Source organism: Hylaeus anthracinus, unplaced genomic scaffold (assembly GCF_026225885.1).
Source record: "Hylaeus anthracinus isolate JK02 unplaced genomic scaffold, UHH_iyHylAnth1.0_haploid 5, whole genome shotgun sequence".
Taxonomy (NCBI): domain Eukaryota; kingdom Metazoa; phylum Arthropoda; class Insecta; order Hymenoptera; family Colletidae; genus Hylaeus; species Hylaeus anthracinus.
This window is the reverse complement of record NW_026535322.1, coordinates 11,596,712-11,612,848: the sequence shown is the minus strand read 5'-3', so window position 1 is coordinate 11,612,848 and position 16,137 is coordinate 11,596,712. Positions and strand designations below refer to the sequence as shown.

Below are 16,137 nucleotides of genomic sequence, written 5' to 3'. Positions count from 1 at the left end.
TAAATGTGTGATATACATGTCGTACTATTTCGAAGATAAGGCATATTTTCGTTTAAGTATTTTCTATTCTATATCTATATCTGTAAATATATTCTATTTCACTGTTTGTAAAAATATAAATTCGCATAAACACCTGCAATCTATTAGTCACGTATCTATATGCTAGTATGATCTCGAAAGGGGTTAACGGTATCTTCATTCTCTGTTTCCATAAATATGTGTGCAAAATGAAACCATTAACGTCAGTTACATGCAAGGATGACAATGGAGTAATGCAAGTAAATGCATGGATGAGAGACAGAAAAGGCAGTGATTCGAGGTATAACATAAGTCTAGAACCTAAAACAATGTATGCACAGTGTGCACGAGTCGGTACCAGACTAGATTTATACGAATATCGTAATATAGAAAGTCCCTCTTCCAAGATTAATTCAAAAGTTACAGAATTCCACACTTATACATAACTGAACACAGTACGTACTGTTTCGCTTGACGAATAAATTAATGTTAGGTATATTCCGAACAGAAGTGGGCGAAGATTCTTGGCGACAGTGATAAATTTAATTTAATTTAATTTTGCATGTTTGTATTGCGTTATGGTAAAATATAAGCTATTATCGATTAGTATTTGCTCTAAAAATAATAACATACAGACGTGATTTATCTGGTATAAATTCTTTAAATGAATTTGTATTGCATTATAGTAAAATGTATTCCATTCCCAATTAGTATCTGCTCTAAAAGTAATAACATATCGACATGATTTATCTGGTATAAATTCTTTAAATGAATTTGTATTGCATCATGCTAAAATATAATCTATTCCCAATTAGTATTTCCTCTAAAAATAATCATTTCGTATCACCAATACGAATATGCTCGTGATTTCGATGCTTTAATCGAGACTAGGATTTTCACTCCTCGTTTCAAGATTGGATTCCTAGGTCTCAAATTCGCAATCTAAACCAGCTTTCTATACCAACTATTCCCTCAACAAATTCTCACCGAGGCCTCCGTCCTTGCGCTACCTCGATTCCCGCCCGAAGAAAAAATCCAGCACCGTACGAAAGTAAACTACCAACCCTGCCTATCGCCGTTTAAAATACAGTACCAATTTCGAGGAGAGTTGGCCGAGCGATCATCCGCTGCCTCACCTGCGACGAGAGGTTCGTGCACCCCCGATGGGAAAGAAACTGGAGCATCGTCGGAGTGGAGCAATCGTCGTGCGTCCCCGAATTGCGGAATGCGTCACAATCAACGTTCGCTGTTGCCGTTGGAATTCTGAGCGTGGGTGCAATGGAAGGTCCGTCTCGGAGAGAGCGACGTTTCCAACGCCTCGGCGAAGCATCGCGACGCAGCCGAGTTTGCGGCTGGCGAAAATTCCGAAGGTTCGTCCGTCGGTGGTCGCAGGAGCGTGTACACGGGCACGGACTCTAATTCACGCCCGGTATTTCGCGCGGCGTGTATTTTAAGGCTAGCCCCCGTCTCTAAAATTCCACCCTTGCGCCCGTGCGCGCTCTCGTACACCCACCCACCCTCCTTTCTCTCCACGTTCGGTGTCTGTTCTGCTTCGTGTTTCTCTTCTATGTACTCCCTCCCCCATTCCCGTTTCCTCCCTCATCGGGGGATGTTTCCGTCCCGCTCACCCTTTCGCCGTCCCGCAAGCAGCCCGGTTCCGTTCCTCTCTCCCTTCGACTAGATCCCACCCCCCTCGCTGCGGCCTCACTCGCTGCTCTCGGTTTCTCAACCCCCGCGAACACACGAGTAACCCTAGGTACATATATAGGTGGCTCATGGTGGTGGCGGTGAGTATAGTGGCTGTAGATATAAAGGTTGTTCAGCGGGTAGGGAGGAACAGAGACGAGCTGAGGGTCGAACGGGGACGGAGGGAACGAAAAGAGGAAGAGAGGAAGAGAGAGAGGAGGACACGGATGCGGAGAAACCGAACGAGACGGAGAGGAGAGACGAAACGGCGAGAGCGAGTTGGCGAGGGAGAAAGAGATAGACGGTTCTCGGACTCGGTGTGGTAGTGCAAGGGTTCGTTCGACCCTTAAGGGGTTGTGGCTAGCATCAGCCCCCCTTTGCCCCAGTCCTCAGCCACCGCTATCCCCTTTACCGACCTCCAGCTTCTCTTCCTACTCCTTCCAGAGCTCGTCGACCACCCAGTTAGCCACCCTCCTAACCACCCCACGCCGGGCAAAACTACCCACCGCCGGCGGCCATTTTACTCTCCCTTCGGCCTGGACTCGCCAAATTGTAATCCGAGGCCCTGGAATTCCGGGTAGAGCAACCGTGGTCCGGCCTCAAAGGAGGCTTCTCCTTCGCCTCTCGACTTACCCCCCTTGGATAATGATTAACGGAGTGCTCCTCTTTCTCGCCCTCGCGGCTTGCTCTTCCCGCGCTTCGCCCAAGACAAACAAAGACGACCGGGGGGGAGGGGGGGGGGGCCGCGTTTCGGATCACGGCGTGCCGGTTGTTACACCAGCCCGTTTCCCGTAATAACGCCGAAAGGTCGAAAAGGAAATTTTATTCCGCTGGATGACGAGCCGGCGCGAGCACGGACCCCGCCGTTTGATGTCGTCCAGACACGTGTTTTCGCGGAATGAAAACGACGCCTTTGAGAGTTTTTTCGGGGAAGAATGAAACGACGCGTCGTGACTGGACGTGAACGAAACGGCGCGTCGAGACGGACGTCGTTTACTTTTATGATTGAAAATCATTTTATTTTCCAAATAAGGGGGGGGGGGGTGCTAACGGGGAAATGTAACGTTTGTGACATATTAGGTTGTTCCAAAAGTTTCTTCCGTGACTTGCACTCGATTATTTTGCGTGGCAGTGTTTATATAAATAGACAATCTAATTTCTTAGACATTGATGCTGCAACAGTAATGACTATCAAGTAACTGATATCATTATTTTTGAAACTTTTTCTACAAACAATATGGAATACGTAGCCTTAAAAAAATTTGGTCTGGCGAACTTTGAGTGGTGTTAAATCGGTCTGGCAGCCGTTTAAAAGAACGAACACACATGAATTATCGGCGGTGAGATCTCGATAATCTAATAAAACTATAAAGTAATAATTATATTCAAACATTATGTACATTAATTATGTATAAAATATTGCTGTGATGATTTTTATTTGATTCAATTATTATTATTATTTAACTTCAATAAGTCATGAAATTGCACGGCGCGCATATGTGTTTGCTCTTTTAAACGGCTGCCAGACCGATTTATCACCACTCAAAGTTTGCCAGAAAAATTTGTTTAACCATATGTATTACATATTGTTTATACAAAAAGTTTCAGAAATAATGATTTCAGTCAAACTACTTCGTTTTTCCGACAAGGTTTTCCGACTGCCAGACCCATTTAGCACCGCTTACAATCTGCCAGATCAACTTTTTTATGCAATTTGGTATGTCAACAATACATTCTAAAAATTTCAGTAATAATGATTTCAATCAAAGATACTGTTATTTCTTACATGTTTCCGACTTTCTAGCGGAGCGATGCACCGTTTGTGCTCTGCCAACCTTGGATTATTTTTATTCTTTCGTAGAAAACAGTCAAATAGCAAAAGGATAGTTGTAATGAAATTAGCCGAAATTTTATGTCGCGGGCTCTCCGACTAAACCCTAATTTTTTAGATGTTAACGTTGTAACAGTAATAAAGCAAAACGAATCGTATGCATTTGTATAATGTAACATTAGACATAAAATATTCTATAGTATTACTATAATATAATTAGACTGCGGATCTTTATGCAAAATAAAATCTTCGTGAACATGTCTAAAAAAATTGAACCTAAATAGGAATTTATTTTATTTTGCAAATATCATAACATGAATTTTACTTTCAGTCTTTTTCATATTTTTGCATATTGTTTGCATACTGTAGTTTCTTGTACATTCAAATTTCCTATACATCTATAAAGATTCGCGGTTTACATATAATATAAGAGTTTTGATAGTAAACTTCGTAATAACATTCTTTTTACCGAGAAACTGACCTCAGAATCGTGTCTCTCGACCCGAAAAACGTTGAAAACTATATTTCGGGCGAGATCTAAAAGTAAAAATTTTTGGTCGAAAAATCGGCAAGGGTGACCCCTTGAAATCTTCAGCTTTCGCAACTATTTATTTTTTTACTTCAGAACCTGAAATGGGAATTCGATGAAATTTTTACCGAATGTCCACCTTCATGATAGGTACCCATAAAAAAATCGGTGACCCGATTAAAAAATTATAAGGGCCTCAAAAAAATTCGTAAATGTTTTAGAGGTTTTCGATCTTTGACTCGAATTTTGAGGGTGATAAAGCCATCTGAGCGTTTTTTAGCATTGAATAACTTTTATTGACCTTTAAAAGAGCTTTCCAACGGCATATGTATGAAGTAAATCGGTTAAGAATTGAGTAAGTTATGGACGTTTAAAGTTGACAAGCCAATCTTGCATCACGATTTTGGCCAGGGCATTATAGAGAATGAAAATAATTTTATCCGATCATCACGAAATTCGGTATATACAGGTTCTTTTCGGTGCTGAATCTGAATATGATGTTATTTTTGCTTTAACAAATTTTCCTGGGATAGTTTGCTTACGAAACTGTCCCAGTTTGCTTGTTAGTACCAAAAACGGTTTTCTGGCGATACCTTGAGAAATACTTTTCCTAGAATTTGTTAACTATTTTTACTGAATTTCTCTCGTCGACTTCAGTGCGAATCGATAATAATATTGTCAAAATTAAAATAATCGTATTTTGGCTTCTTACATTTTTTTTTAGCCCCCCGAAGCCAATCACAAAAACCGTCGGACACGACAAAACTGTTTTGGTTTACCTCCCCTTGTTGGTGTCCTCGTAATTTACTATACTTACATTATCAATTAATTTGAAGTATCGCGTCTCGTTCATTTCTGTTAATCCTTCCATCTTTCCATAAGCCTCTGACTCTATCCCGTACATCACTGAAGGAGCTAGTCGCAGTCAGAAAAATGGAAACGGACAATTTCTTGTGTTTTTTTGTTTTTTTTTAAGGTATTAAATAATAATTTTTCTCAATGAAATGTAAACATATTACAAAGTATGTCTTAAAGAACTATAAAAGAATTTTTGTTTTAAGAAAAGGTTAATTCATTTCGTCATAACAGGCGATGGCGTGGGTGGCCACTTGGTTTGCGGTGAGCAAGATTTCTTCAAACTGGTGTACCTGAAAATAAAACTAAAGGTAGATTTAGAAAATATATTAGACTAACGGGTCTCTGATCGAAGCATTTTTTATTTTCTTGTATACTTTTTCTTATTATCCTGTATTGAATCGCTTAATTTTAGTGAAAAAATTTAAAATCAACTTCAAACGTACGCCATTTTGTTTTAAATTAATTTTTTTCAAAATTCTTCGATCAGGGACCCGCTGGACTAATATATTTTCGAAATCTACCTTTGTTTCTGTTTTCAGGTAAACCAGCGTAGAGAGATCTTGCTCACCGCAAACCTATGTTTTTAAATCATCGTCTACGTAATCGGCTGTTATCGACGATATAAATTAACGTTTCTTAAAGCAAAAAATGTTTTTTAGTTCTTTAAAGCGTGCTTTATAATATACTTAATCGTTACTTGTGCAAATTATTATTTAATAACTAACAAAAAATCACAAAGAAATGTCGTTTTTCCTCTTCCTGACTGCGACTAACCCCTCAAATTTGTACCTAACCTTAGACTGACCCCGAAGTCTTCCAGCCCCAAAAATGTGTTTCCTAAAAATTCCACGCAGCTCCCCAGCCCCGACCAATACACGTATCAAAGATCGCAACAGGCCAGCCCGTATAATAATCCTACGATTCCACCCCATCACCCCGGGCATCTTTCCTCGAGCATCTCGTACACCCGCGAATAATTTGAATTCAATTATTGCGTCTAGAGAGCCCCCAATCCGTTCCCTGATACGTAGTTACCGTGTTCCCGCGAGAACGAGCCGAGGAACGCGTAGACAATAATTCCATATCTCGGTGTTCCGAGGCTTATCTGATTGGGCCAAACGGTATCGCCCTGGAAATTCCCGATTATCTGTTTATGGCGCGGTTAATGGAGGTCGTGCTCGCTCCGAAACGGCTCGAACCTCATGTCTGGCCGATATTGGCCAATAATGTAGCACGTACTTACCGTACGGTGTCTGCGCGACTCCGCTGAATAAAATTAATGCCTGAGCGCGCTGGGAAGAGGGAAGATGAGCGACGGGAATGGAGGACGGGAGCGTGTCGAAGCTCGGGGTCAAGACCTTTTCCTCCTCTGTTTATTTCAACTCTTCGATTCTTCTTCGAGCACTCCACATATAAGTAAACTGGTAGTCAGATACAATTATCGTCGTGATTCACGGAAATTAAAAATGTTTCGCGGGTCCAGAGTTTTTTTGCTCGAAAGCTTTCGCATCGTTTCTTATTGGGGAACATTCTTTTTGGGGATGAATTTAGTTGATTTTGATGTATCAGCGGTTGGAATTAATTCTGTGCCTTTCTAAAATGAACTTTTAGCCCTTTGCACTCGAGAGTTGATTCTCAGTCAACATTAGGTTTCACGCAGCAAATCTACCAGCAATAATGTTTCTTTAGGTTTAATTTCTTTGGAGCTCAAAGTGTCGATAAAATGATTGTCATGTTATTCTCAAATCTAGATAGCTTAGAATTCATGGCAATGGAATGTTAAGAAACACCTCGAGTTGCTGGCAGGTAACAGAAAAAAGGCCTCGAGTGCAAAGGGTTAGTATTACATAGCGCAACATACTATTCTGTATAATACAGAATATTACAGCGCGATACAGAATATTCCAGCATTTATTTATAAAATAGAAGCATGCTATTTTTAATCTACTCTCAGTCACACATTTCATCAAGGCACACGTAGTTATAAAAAGAAAATGATCGAGATATAATGCATTTACTTAAACTAGAATTACAAATGTATTCGCCTAAAGGGACAGAATTAATTCCTCTACAATGTCACAGTATCTGAACTTGGAGGGGTATTAATATTATTTTTATCAATTCTAATTCTCTCAATTCTTCCATCTTCTTCCTCTATACATAAAATTAAAACAAATATATTCTTTGAACCGTAAAATAAATACTAACTTGATCGAGCTTTATCCTGCTGAATAATTCTGCTCTAATTTAAACAAGTACTCTGTCAATGATGAACAAGACCAGTGGAAAAATCAACTGTACCCCAAACACACATAATTCGCCAAGCAGTCATAAAATTAAAGTCGCTGGGTCTTCGTCCCTCGTGCAACTGCCCTCGACTCGGTCTTTGGAAATCCTCCGCAGGACCCCTGCAACAGAAAACAAAAACGTAAAGTAATCGTTCGATCGGTCAATCGTCTACTCGAGTTCTCGCGATGGAAAACAGGAAAAGAGCAAGCAAGAGAAAAAAAGATCTGTCGAGAGGAGAGTATGACGTGCGAGCGGAGAAAGAGAAGAAGCTCACGCGTCACAGCAATTTATTTAATAAATTCATATATATATTTTACTTGCCTATCGGCAAGGTCAAGTCTTTGTCGCAGCAGTCCCGTACGGGCCCAGTCTCGTATGTGACTTTCTAAGTGAAATTTGGATTATCAAGATTCGAACGGCAGGAAATTATTGAGATAAATACAATATTGATTTCTACTGAAAACACCACTACAGAATTTATTCGATTGATTATTTGGTGTTGTTTGATAAGACTATAATATGATTTGAGCAATTCATCCACAACTTGAAATTATAATTTTGAACGCTTTAAAATCGTAAGTGAAATATCTTTGATTATTGAAATTTTATACGCGCTTTCACTCTCGCTTCATCCGTACATTAATGAATATATAAAATTGTCGGAAAACTATACATTCAGTGGGTGTAGAAAGTATTCGTACACCGATCAATTTCCAAAAAAACTCTATAAAATTATAATTTATTAACTTATTTTTTATAAACAATGACATTCAACATGTTCTAGGAAATCTTTAGAGTAGATAGATTACAAAAAAAAATAGCTATTTATGTAAGTTGCGAAATGAACAAGAAAAAAACAATTAATCGATAGAAATATTGAAGCAACAAGTATTCGCACAACTGTTTAAAAGTACTTTCCTGGAAACTTGACGTTTTCGAATTCGCACGGAGCAATAAACTAATGTGTTTACGTTACAAACTCTGCTGTAAATGGTCATAAGAATCGTACAAATACTTATTGCTACTATACTTTTACCCACTTTTCGCATTTTTTTGTTAATTTCACAAATTATATTAACTAGTAAATGTTGTTTGAACTATATCTATCTTCCAGACTTCCGAGAATATGTAAAATATCATTGATTATAAAAACGGAAGTTAAGAAACTACAATTTCACACTAAAGTTTTTTTGGGAAATTGATCGGTGTACGATATAATACGCCCACTGTATATATCGATTTGCTCGGAAAACCTGTTGAAAAGAGAAGCACACCACACGCGAAGATGATTTTAAGATGCTTAGCAATTAATTAAACGCGAAACTCTAATAACGGAAATAACGAAAGGAAATAAAACTAAATAAATAAATTAAATATGAAATTAATCTATAAAACCGATTTAACGAACGACCCGAGTTTTGCCTACCGCTTTCTTCGTATTACAATACTAATGGGTACGCACTCTAACTCTTAGACGGTTCGCTCGGCTTAATGTCGCGTTCACCGCGACTGTACGAGAAGAAGTGATTTTCGGCTCGTGCCTTGCTCGACCACGTAAACTCGGTGGAACGTTGTAGAAGCTTTGGAGACAAAGGATCTTCGAACCACGTGATCGTCGCTAGTTCATAGAAAAAATCCTCGAAATTTCGCGACTCGGTACACTCGAGAATTTGGTGTTTACGAGTTGTACCTCGTCTCGCGTCTCGCGCCCACCAAGTGGATCGGCTCGCGTGGCGATAACATTGCGCGAGGACGAATCACGCGGCAATTTCATGCTATGCTTTCAATACACGAAGCGGTATAAACGTTTAATTTTAACACGCAATATTTCCGTGACCTTCTTCCAATGATAACCGTAACTACAAATTCGAACGCGATGGTAATATTCGATGTGCTTATCTTTCCAACAATTACATATATATACGCTGCTGTTACATTACATGATTTAACGCATTTCATTCGTAACAAGCAACGCACTTATTATTTTACAATGATTTTTCCGCGGCGCGGCGTTGCCAGCAGGGTGAAAGTGGCGTGACGACGTTGATTTCAAGGAGGGAATGTGTATTCTTTCTAATAACGAATTTACCAAACTACCGTCAAAGGCTAGGTTTGTGTTCGATTAGAACGAATTCGGGATGGTAAACCATCTCGAACACATTCCTGCCGACGAAATCAAGAAAAATAAAAAAAAATGAAAATGTCGGCACGTAACAGGGGAAATTTCTTCGAGAGTTATGTGTCTAACTTTCGAATAGATTTTATCACCTCGGATATAATTTGTTGTGCAGCAACATTAGCGGTCGCCACAACATTTGTCATTCTGTGCGCGCGCCTCTGTGTTGACAGGGTTGGCCCCATTTCGGGGGCGAAGTTCAACGTCGAAACCGGACTGGGAACTGGATCAACGGGTAGCAGGGGCCTTGTCGTTCCTGCATCGAGTGACCACAATCGCCCATGTAGACAAATTCGCGTCAGTGGTGATCAACTGATCCGCGAAGTCTGCAGAAAAATTCCACAGGGGATGATAAATATTTAGTTGGCCAAGAAGTATGTTCGGTTTACTAATTTCGATTCGACTGTTTATCGTTTGATGAATCTTGTGGTTTGAATTTTAAATGGACTTTTTCTTTCTATTTTATCGTGTTGATCGCCACGTCATCTATATATACGCCCTCGCTTATAAATATGTGGACACTTACTACTTTCAATGAATAATTAATAGACACCGCAAATTATTACTATACATTTGTGTTGCTGAATTGTATATTAGATGCGTACTTGACAACGTTTAATAATATTGAATTTTTTTACTAGCTTATGCAATTTTATAGTGGAATTATGGGATCGTTCAGATAGAAAAGCTCAGAAAGAGTGTTCAATATATGAAACACATTTATGGCGAAACATTACAAAATAAAATAAAATAAAATTCAAATGAATTTACCTGAAATCAAATAAAATGAATTTAAATGAAATAAAATGGAATAAAATGAAACGAAACAACTATTAGAAAAAAACTATTAATAAAATATATTCGCTAATACACCATAAACATATCGAAATATAAGTGATATAATTTATGTTAATAGATTCGCAACTTTTACTAGATATTTGTTTCTATTAAAGAAGTGTCCACATACTTCTGAGCGGGAGTGTCGGTGACAGGATCTTTCGCTAAGGAATTAAATAAATTACTTCTAAAGATAAGACGTTAAAGAAAATAAATCTGCACAACATTCATGAAATTCAACAAAAATAATTTTCAGTTATACAAAAACAAAGCGATAGGCTCGTATCAATTTTCACGAGTTGTTTGGCAGTCAACGCGTTAACGAAATGCAGACAATTAGAAGCATTATTCGTCTGTAAAACGATTTTGGCATACGAGTGTACTGCCTAAATTCGTCTAGCAGTGAATGAGGTTAAAGCAGGCACCTGAATATTAAAAATATCAGCGCTATATTTAATAATAACCCTTCGTTGTCAGCCACCCCTTCTACCCTCGTCATATACCAGCTCTTGAATAACAAATAAAAGATCGTTTCCTATTCCTCCGCGATCATTTTTAAACAATCTTCCTCCGGTTCGAGCGCGAAGCACCGCGATTAAACACTCGGCGGATCGCGAGGTGGAAATTGCTCGACCACCGGAAACGAACGGACGCGAATTATTTGCGCGGAGGGGTTCGTTCTTAAGATTTCGATATCGTTCGAGCTATGGATTCTCGCCGAGAGAAATGGCTTATGGGATTCCGGCTGATCGTTCATTTGAAGAACGTTCGCCAGGATAGTCGAAGCGATCGCTCTGTCCAATTTTCTGGATTTCTCGAGCACGAACTTCTACGGGATCCGAGAACGAATGTGAAACGAAGCCCCCGGAGAAGGAGAAAAGGACGACACGAGGGCGGAAGGGCAAGGGACGAGCGGGTTGGGGTGGTAAAAAGGACTTTTCCCAACGATGGTTCGCTCCTGAGCGTGTACCATCTCACGTATACACGTATCGGCATCGGTCATGCATGACAAGACGCCTGACTGGCCACGCCGGTAAAAACGAGGAAAACGCGGCGAATACAAACTCACCTCGTTCCGTTCGCGCCATTTCAAAACTCTCCTCTCAGACTACTTCCTACCATTCTCTTTCACTCAGATAACGCGGCGACTGACGACGATACGCGTCAACCGGTTGCAGAGAACAAAACCAACGTTTTCTGGGGAATTTTCAAACGAGATTCGAGAAATTCTGTCACTGGATAGGGGCAAAGGAACCCTCGACGTCGATACCAGACTTCGTTTTTAAATAGTGTGTGTATATTCATGTAAAGATTTTTCTCTTCATTTGGAGTTTTTAATAAAGGTGTCTTTCTGATACAACGTCCAAAAAATTAATTCTCCATTAAAAATGTGATTTAAAAGGAGTATAAAAATATTTTTGTATGATCCTTACAAAATTTATTCATTGATTTACAGCAACGTCAAAATAGGTCCTGACAATGTCCAGAAAATTAAGCATACTTTAGGAATTTTTGTTCAAAATTTATAACATACAGAACGAATCCAATGTTTCTCCACTAAAAATATGATTCAGAAAGAGCATAAAAATATTTTTGTATGGCCCTTATAAAAATTCATTGATCCACACAACGTTAAAATAGGCCCTGGTATGTCCAAAAAATTAAGCATACTTTAGGAATTTATTTTGAAAATCTATAACATACGAAACGAATCTAATGTTCTCCGCTAAAAATATGATTCAGAAGGAGTATAAAATATATAGTTACATTTGAAAAACGAAACTTGACCATCATATCTCGTTAAATAACAAACTTAACAAAAATTCCTTCTCGCTGAAACATAAGCCCCATTTTACCGTGCAATTTCCATATTTGAAATTTTCCATTCGACCGATAGTTTCGGAGTTAGAGCTCCGTATCACTTAGGCTGGGACACCCTGTATAGGTAACGGCCAACGTGTTAAGGACTTTAACCCATTCACTGCCAGACAAATTTAAAGCGTTTTACCTTTGGCGTCAACATTTAATACAGATGTGAAATCTAGGTTATTATTTTGATAATAAAAGATTAATTTTGTTGTTTTAAAAAGAAAATTTAAAAAGGCTCAAAGGGTTGTAAACTTATCCCTTGAGTAATTGCAATCAATTTGAGCTACGAGACATCTCGTAGTTGGCAGTAAATGGATTAAGCAACAAGAATATCGACCCAACGAAAATCTATCTTTCGACTCATAAAATAAATCCTCCTTAATTTCAACAAGCGCTATCTGTACCGACACTTTGTCCGTTCGAATATGGGAACCCTAACAGCACGTTGCCGATATGGGCGTCTGACGGGCCAGTTGTGCCCCTGGATGCCAGCGTCTCGCCAGCCCCGCTGGAATTTTCGTAATAATCGCGTAGCCCGCCAAGAGCGAGCCATAAATCGGAGAATCACGCCGCGTAGACGAAAGGTGGCTGCCCGCCGAAAATTCTACCCCTAACTGGTGGCCACCCGGGGGCGTGGAACAGGGGTCACGGAGAATTTTTGATAAAGGTGTCCTTATCAGCCGCGGGCACACGTTCTTTCGCGGCTCGTTCCTGAAAAACTGCAAGAAGAGATTGCCGACCCTCATAACGCGCGCGAGTTCTCTGCGGGTTTGCATCCATCCGCGCTTCGATTACTACCCTCTTTTACGAGCACCGGTACACAGAGGGATGGTTCGTTTTTCCTTCATACCAAGGTCCTACGAGCGAGACGAAGATCCCCTGAATGGGGGAGGGTGGGGATCAGAATAGAGACAAGAATCGCGAGCTGTCTGGCCGGCGACATCACGACTGAGAATTTGATTTTCATTCGATGGAGTGAATTTTACAGGGTTTCAGATGTGTCTTGGATGAGGGGATGCAGTGTTCGTTTGTTTGCTTTTTACTTAAATGGGGGTGGATAATTTAGTAAATCATTCGAACTTTTTGCCTCGGATAGACCGTTTTTAAAATATCTTGACATCCACGAGAATGACATTATCAGCACCTATTTTAACGTTGTTGTAAATCAATGAATAAATTTTAAAAGAGTCATACAAAAATTTTTTTTTTTTTGACGCCATGCGATAACTCTTTTCAAGACGAATTCATTAAGCTTTAATGCATTTATCCAATTTTTATTAGTTTTCAAGCTATAACGCTTCAAAGTGTTATCGCATGGTATAAAATATATATATATATATATATATATAGTTCCAATTACAATTTCCTAACAAAAAGTTTCTACACCCGTTTGAGAAACAAAAATAGCCCTCGTACAACTAGGAAACCATGAAACTCAGAAAAAATGTACGAATACAAAATGTTAGATTACGTCAACTCTAATTCTATACAAACAAAATTTTAGCCTGGTAGGAATTTTTATGATTATTAGATGATAATTATTATTATTAAATTATTAGACAAAATAGTTCTCTTAGATAAGTAACTTTCATTGCAGGTAACAAATAATTGTACAATCGAGGAACCCCCTGTTAACAATTTTTAAATTGCCAGCTATAAGGGTGCTCATTAAATTCCTGACAAAAATTTTCTACTCCAGCTCGAGAAACACAAAATAGCCCTCGTACAACTAGGAAACCATGGAACTCAGGAAAAATGTACGAATATGAAAACTGTGATTCCTCGATGCACCCTAAACATTGAGATCACCAAGAAGTCTCCAAGACGAGTCTAACAGACTTCCACAGTGTAACTTAGCGATCAACATGACCGTGGAATCCTCCCTCAACACAAAATTCCACCTAGCACCGAAAAAGAAGAGAAGAAGCGCCTCAACGTCGTTCCCGATGCCCAAGGCCTCGCACCACGAGTCCCGCGTGGCGCTTCTTTCCCTTCGACTTCTGGGACGGTTCGCGTCGGGCGTTCGAAATTCGAAAACGAGCGGGAAAATCCGGCGAATTTCCAGAACAGTGCGTCGTATCGATTCGAGTTTCCGTGGGCGTTGCTATGAGATGGACCCTTGTACAGCACCGAGAGCCCGCGTGCGAGCAAGGTAAACGGTGAATGAGCGAACGCGCGAGCGAGAGGGCCAGACAGAGGTCTTGAGTGTCGCCAAGCTACCCTCCACCTCCTTTCGCCTCCTCGCGACAAAACCCACCTCCGCGTGCTCAGAGGAGGGTTGGCTTCCTCCGCGTCTCTGTTCCCAGCGCCCCGTTATTACTTCTACAAATATACAAGGTATCGCGTCCCGCGATCGAGCGTTCCGCGAACGAGGAACGCGGCGCGGGATAAATTCGATGACATCGGCTGGCTAATACCGCTTCAAAAGAAACGCGCCTGTCGACTTTCACCTTTGAGAGGCGCGATCTCGCGATCCTTGGAGACCCCCTCCTACAGCCCCCGGGCGCGAGTCCTTTTGTTCGACCTACGCGTCTCGACTGGGAAGTAACGCGAGAGATCGAGGAATCGGGGCCAACGACGCTCCTTGTATCGTCCTTCTATAAGGAACTGATCCTGACGCGTCTCACTCGTCGTGGAGGTGTCTCAAATTGGGGGAAGGGGCACGCGGAGGGGGTCTGCGCAAGCGATAAAATTGATTTCTCCTTTTTTTTTGGAATGTCTTGCAGTCTTTTACGTTGTTTATTGTTAGGGCGTTGTTTATTGTTCCGGGAATCCTTTGATGGTGGTTGAAGTATAGAATGGAGAGGATCGAGAGAGGAGAGAGCGATGTATGCAGCTGTTGTATATGATACTTGATGTAATGGATATATTTTCAAATTGAAAATTGATCTACGAAGAACTGATATCGAGGCGTGGTGAAGTCTAAAATTAATATTTCGATTTTTTAGAATCTCTTCCAGTCTTTTTCGTTGTTTATTGTTCGTGCAAACGGGGAATCCTTTGATGGAGGTGGAAGTATAGAATGAAGGGTATCGAGATAGGAGAAGGGGGTGCATGCAGCTGTTATATTTTCGATTTAAAAATTGATCTACGAAGAACTGATATCGATAGCGTGGGGAAGTCTAAAATTGATATTTCCATTTTTTGGAATATCTTGCAGTTCTTCTTTCATTTTTTATTGTTCGTGTAGACTGGGAATCCTTTAATCGACGTGGAAGTATAGAATGGCGGGAATCGAGAGAAAGAGAGAGGGATGTATGCAGCTGTTATATTTTCGACTTGAAAATTGATATACCAAGAACTGATATCGAGGCGTGGGGGAGTCTAAAATTGATATTTCCATTTTTTAGAATATCTTGCAGTCTTTTTCGTTATTTACTGTTTGTGCAGACGAGGAATCCTTTGATGGAGGTAGAAAAACAGAATGGAGGGAATCGAGAGAAGGTATACCTGTTACCAGAAGATCACTGTCAAAAGTGGACAGCGATAATAAAGCTACGCAAGAACCCTTATGAAATATGCTGACACTTGTTATATCGAAACAGGTGATGGTCCAGCATCCGGTCAAGCGAGATCAGAGATCACGGGTTAATCTTCCTCGTAACTCGTTCGTCCAGTCCTGGACCATATCCCGTTTAGAGGGATGCTCCCTCTCGTCGACAACCCAAACGAGATTGCGATTCGAGTCATTATTCATTCCTTGCTGCGACCCTGTCGCATACTTCGTAGATTACATTTGCGAACGTCTTCATCATTCGACGTTGCGTTCTCGGCTACATACTTCCCTTTGCCGATCTCGAAAGACACCGTTTGGGACTAATGTATCGAATTATTATAGAAATACTTCATCTCGCAATTTCAATCTGCATGAAACATTACGTATACGAATGTGTGTACAATAATTGAACCTAAATGGAAGAGTTGTTTACTCTGCAATTACTTAAATATGAACTTCACTATCAATATTTTTTTTTATATTAATACATATTGCGTGCACTTCGTAGCTGCACATTCAAATTTTCTATGAATGTATAAACATCATAA

The 16,137-nt window shown here is 40.1% G+C and overlaps 1 long non-coding RNA gene across 3 annotated transcripts in view; it reads right to left on the bottom strand.

Annotated features, from left to right (window-relative positions):
* Positions 1–6,815: 6,815 nt before the first annotated feature.
* The window catches only part of LOC128896065 (uncharacterized), a 58,282-nt gene continuing 48,960 nt past the window's right edge, over positions 6,816–16,137 (bottom strand). For all 3 annotated transcript variants that reach the window (XR_008461916.1, XR_008461917.1, XR_008461918.1), the window contains exons 4-5: positions 9,480–9,713; positions 6,816–7,330 (exon numbers count right to left, since the gene is read on the bottom strand). This is a non-coding gene — a long non-coding RNA (uncharacterized LOC128896065). The remainder of the gene's footprint in view (positions 7,331–9,479; positions 9,714–16,137) is intronic.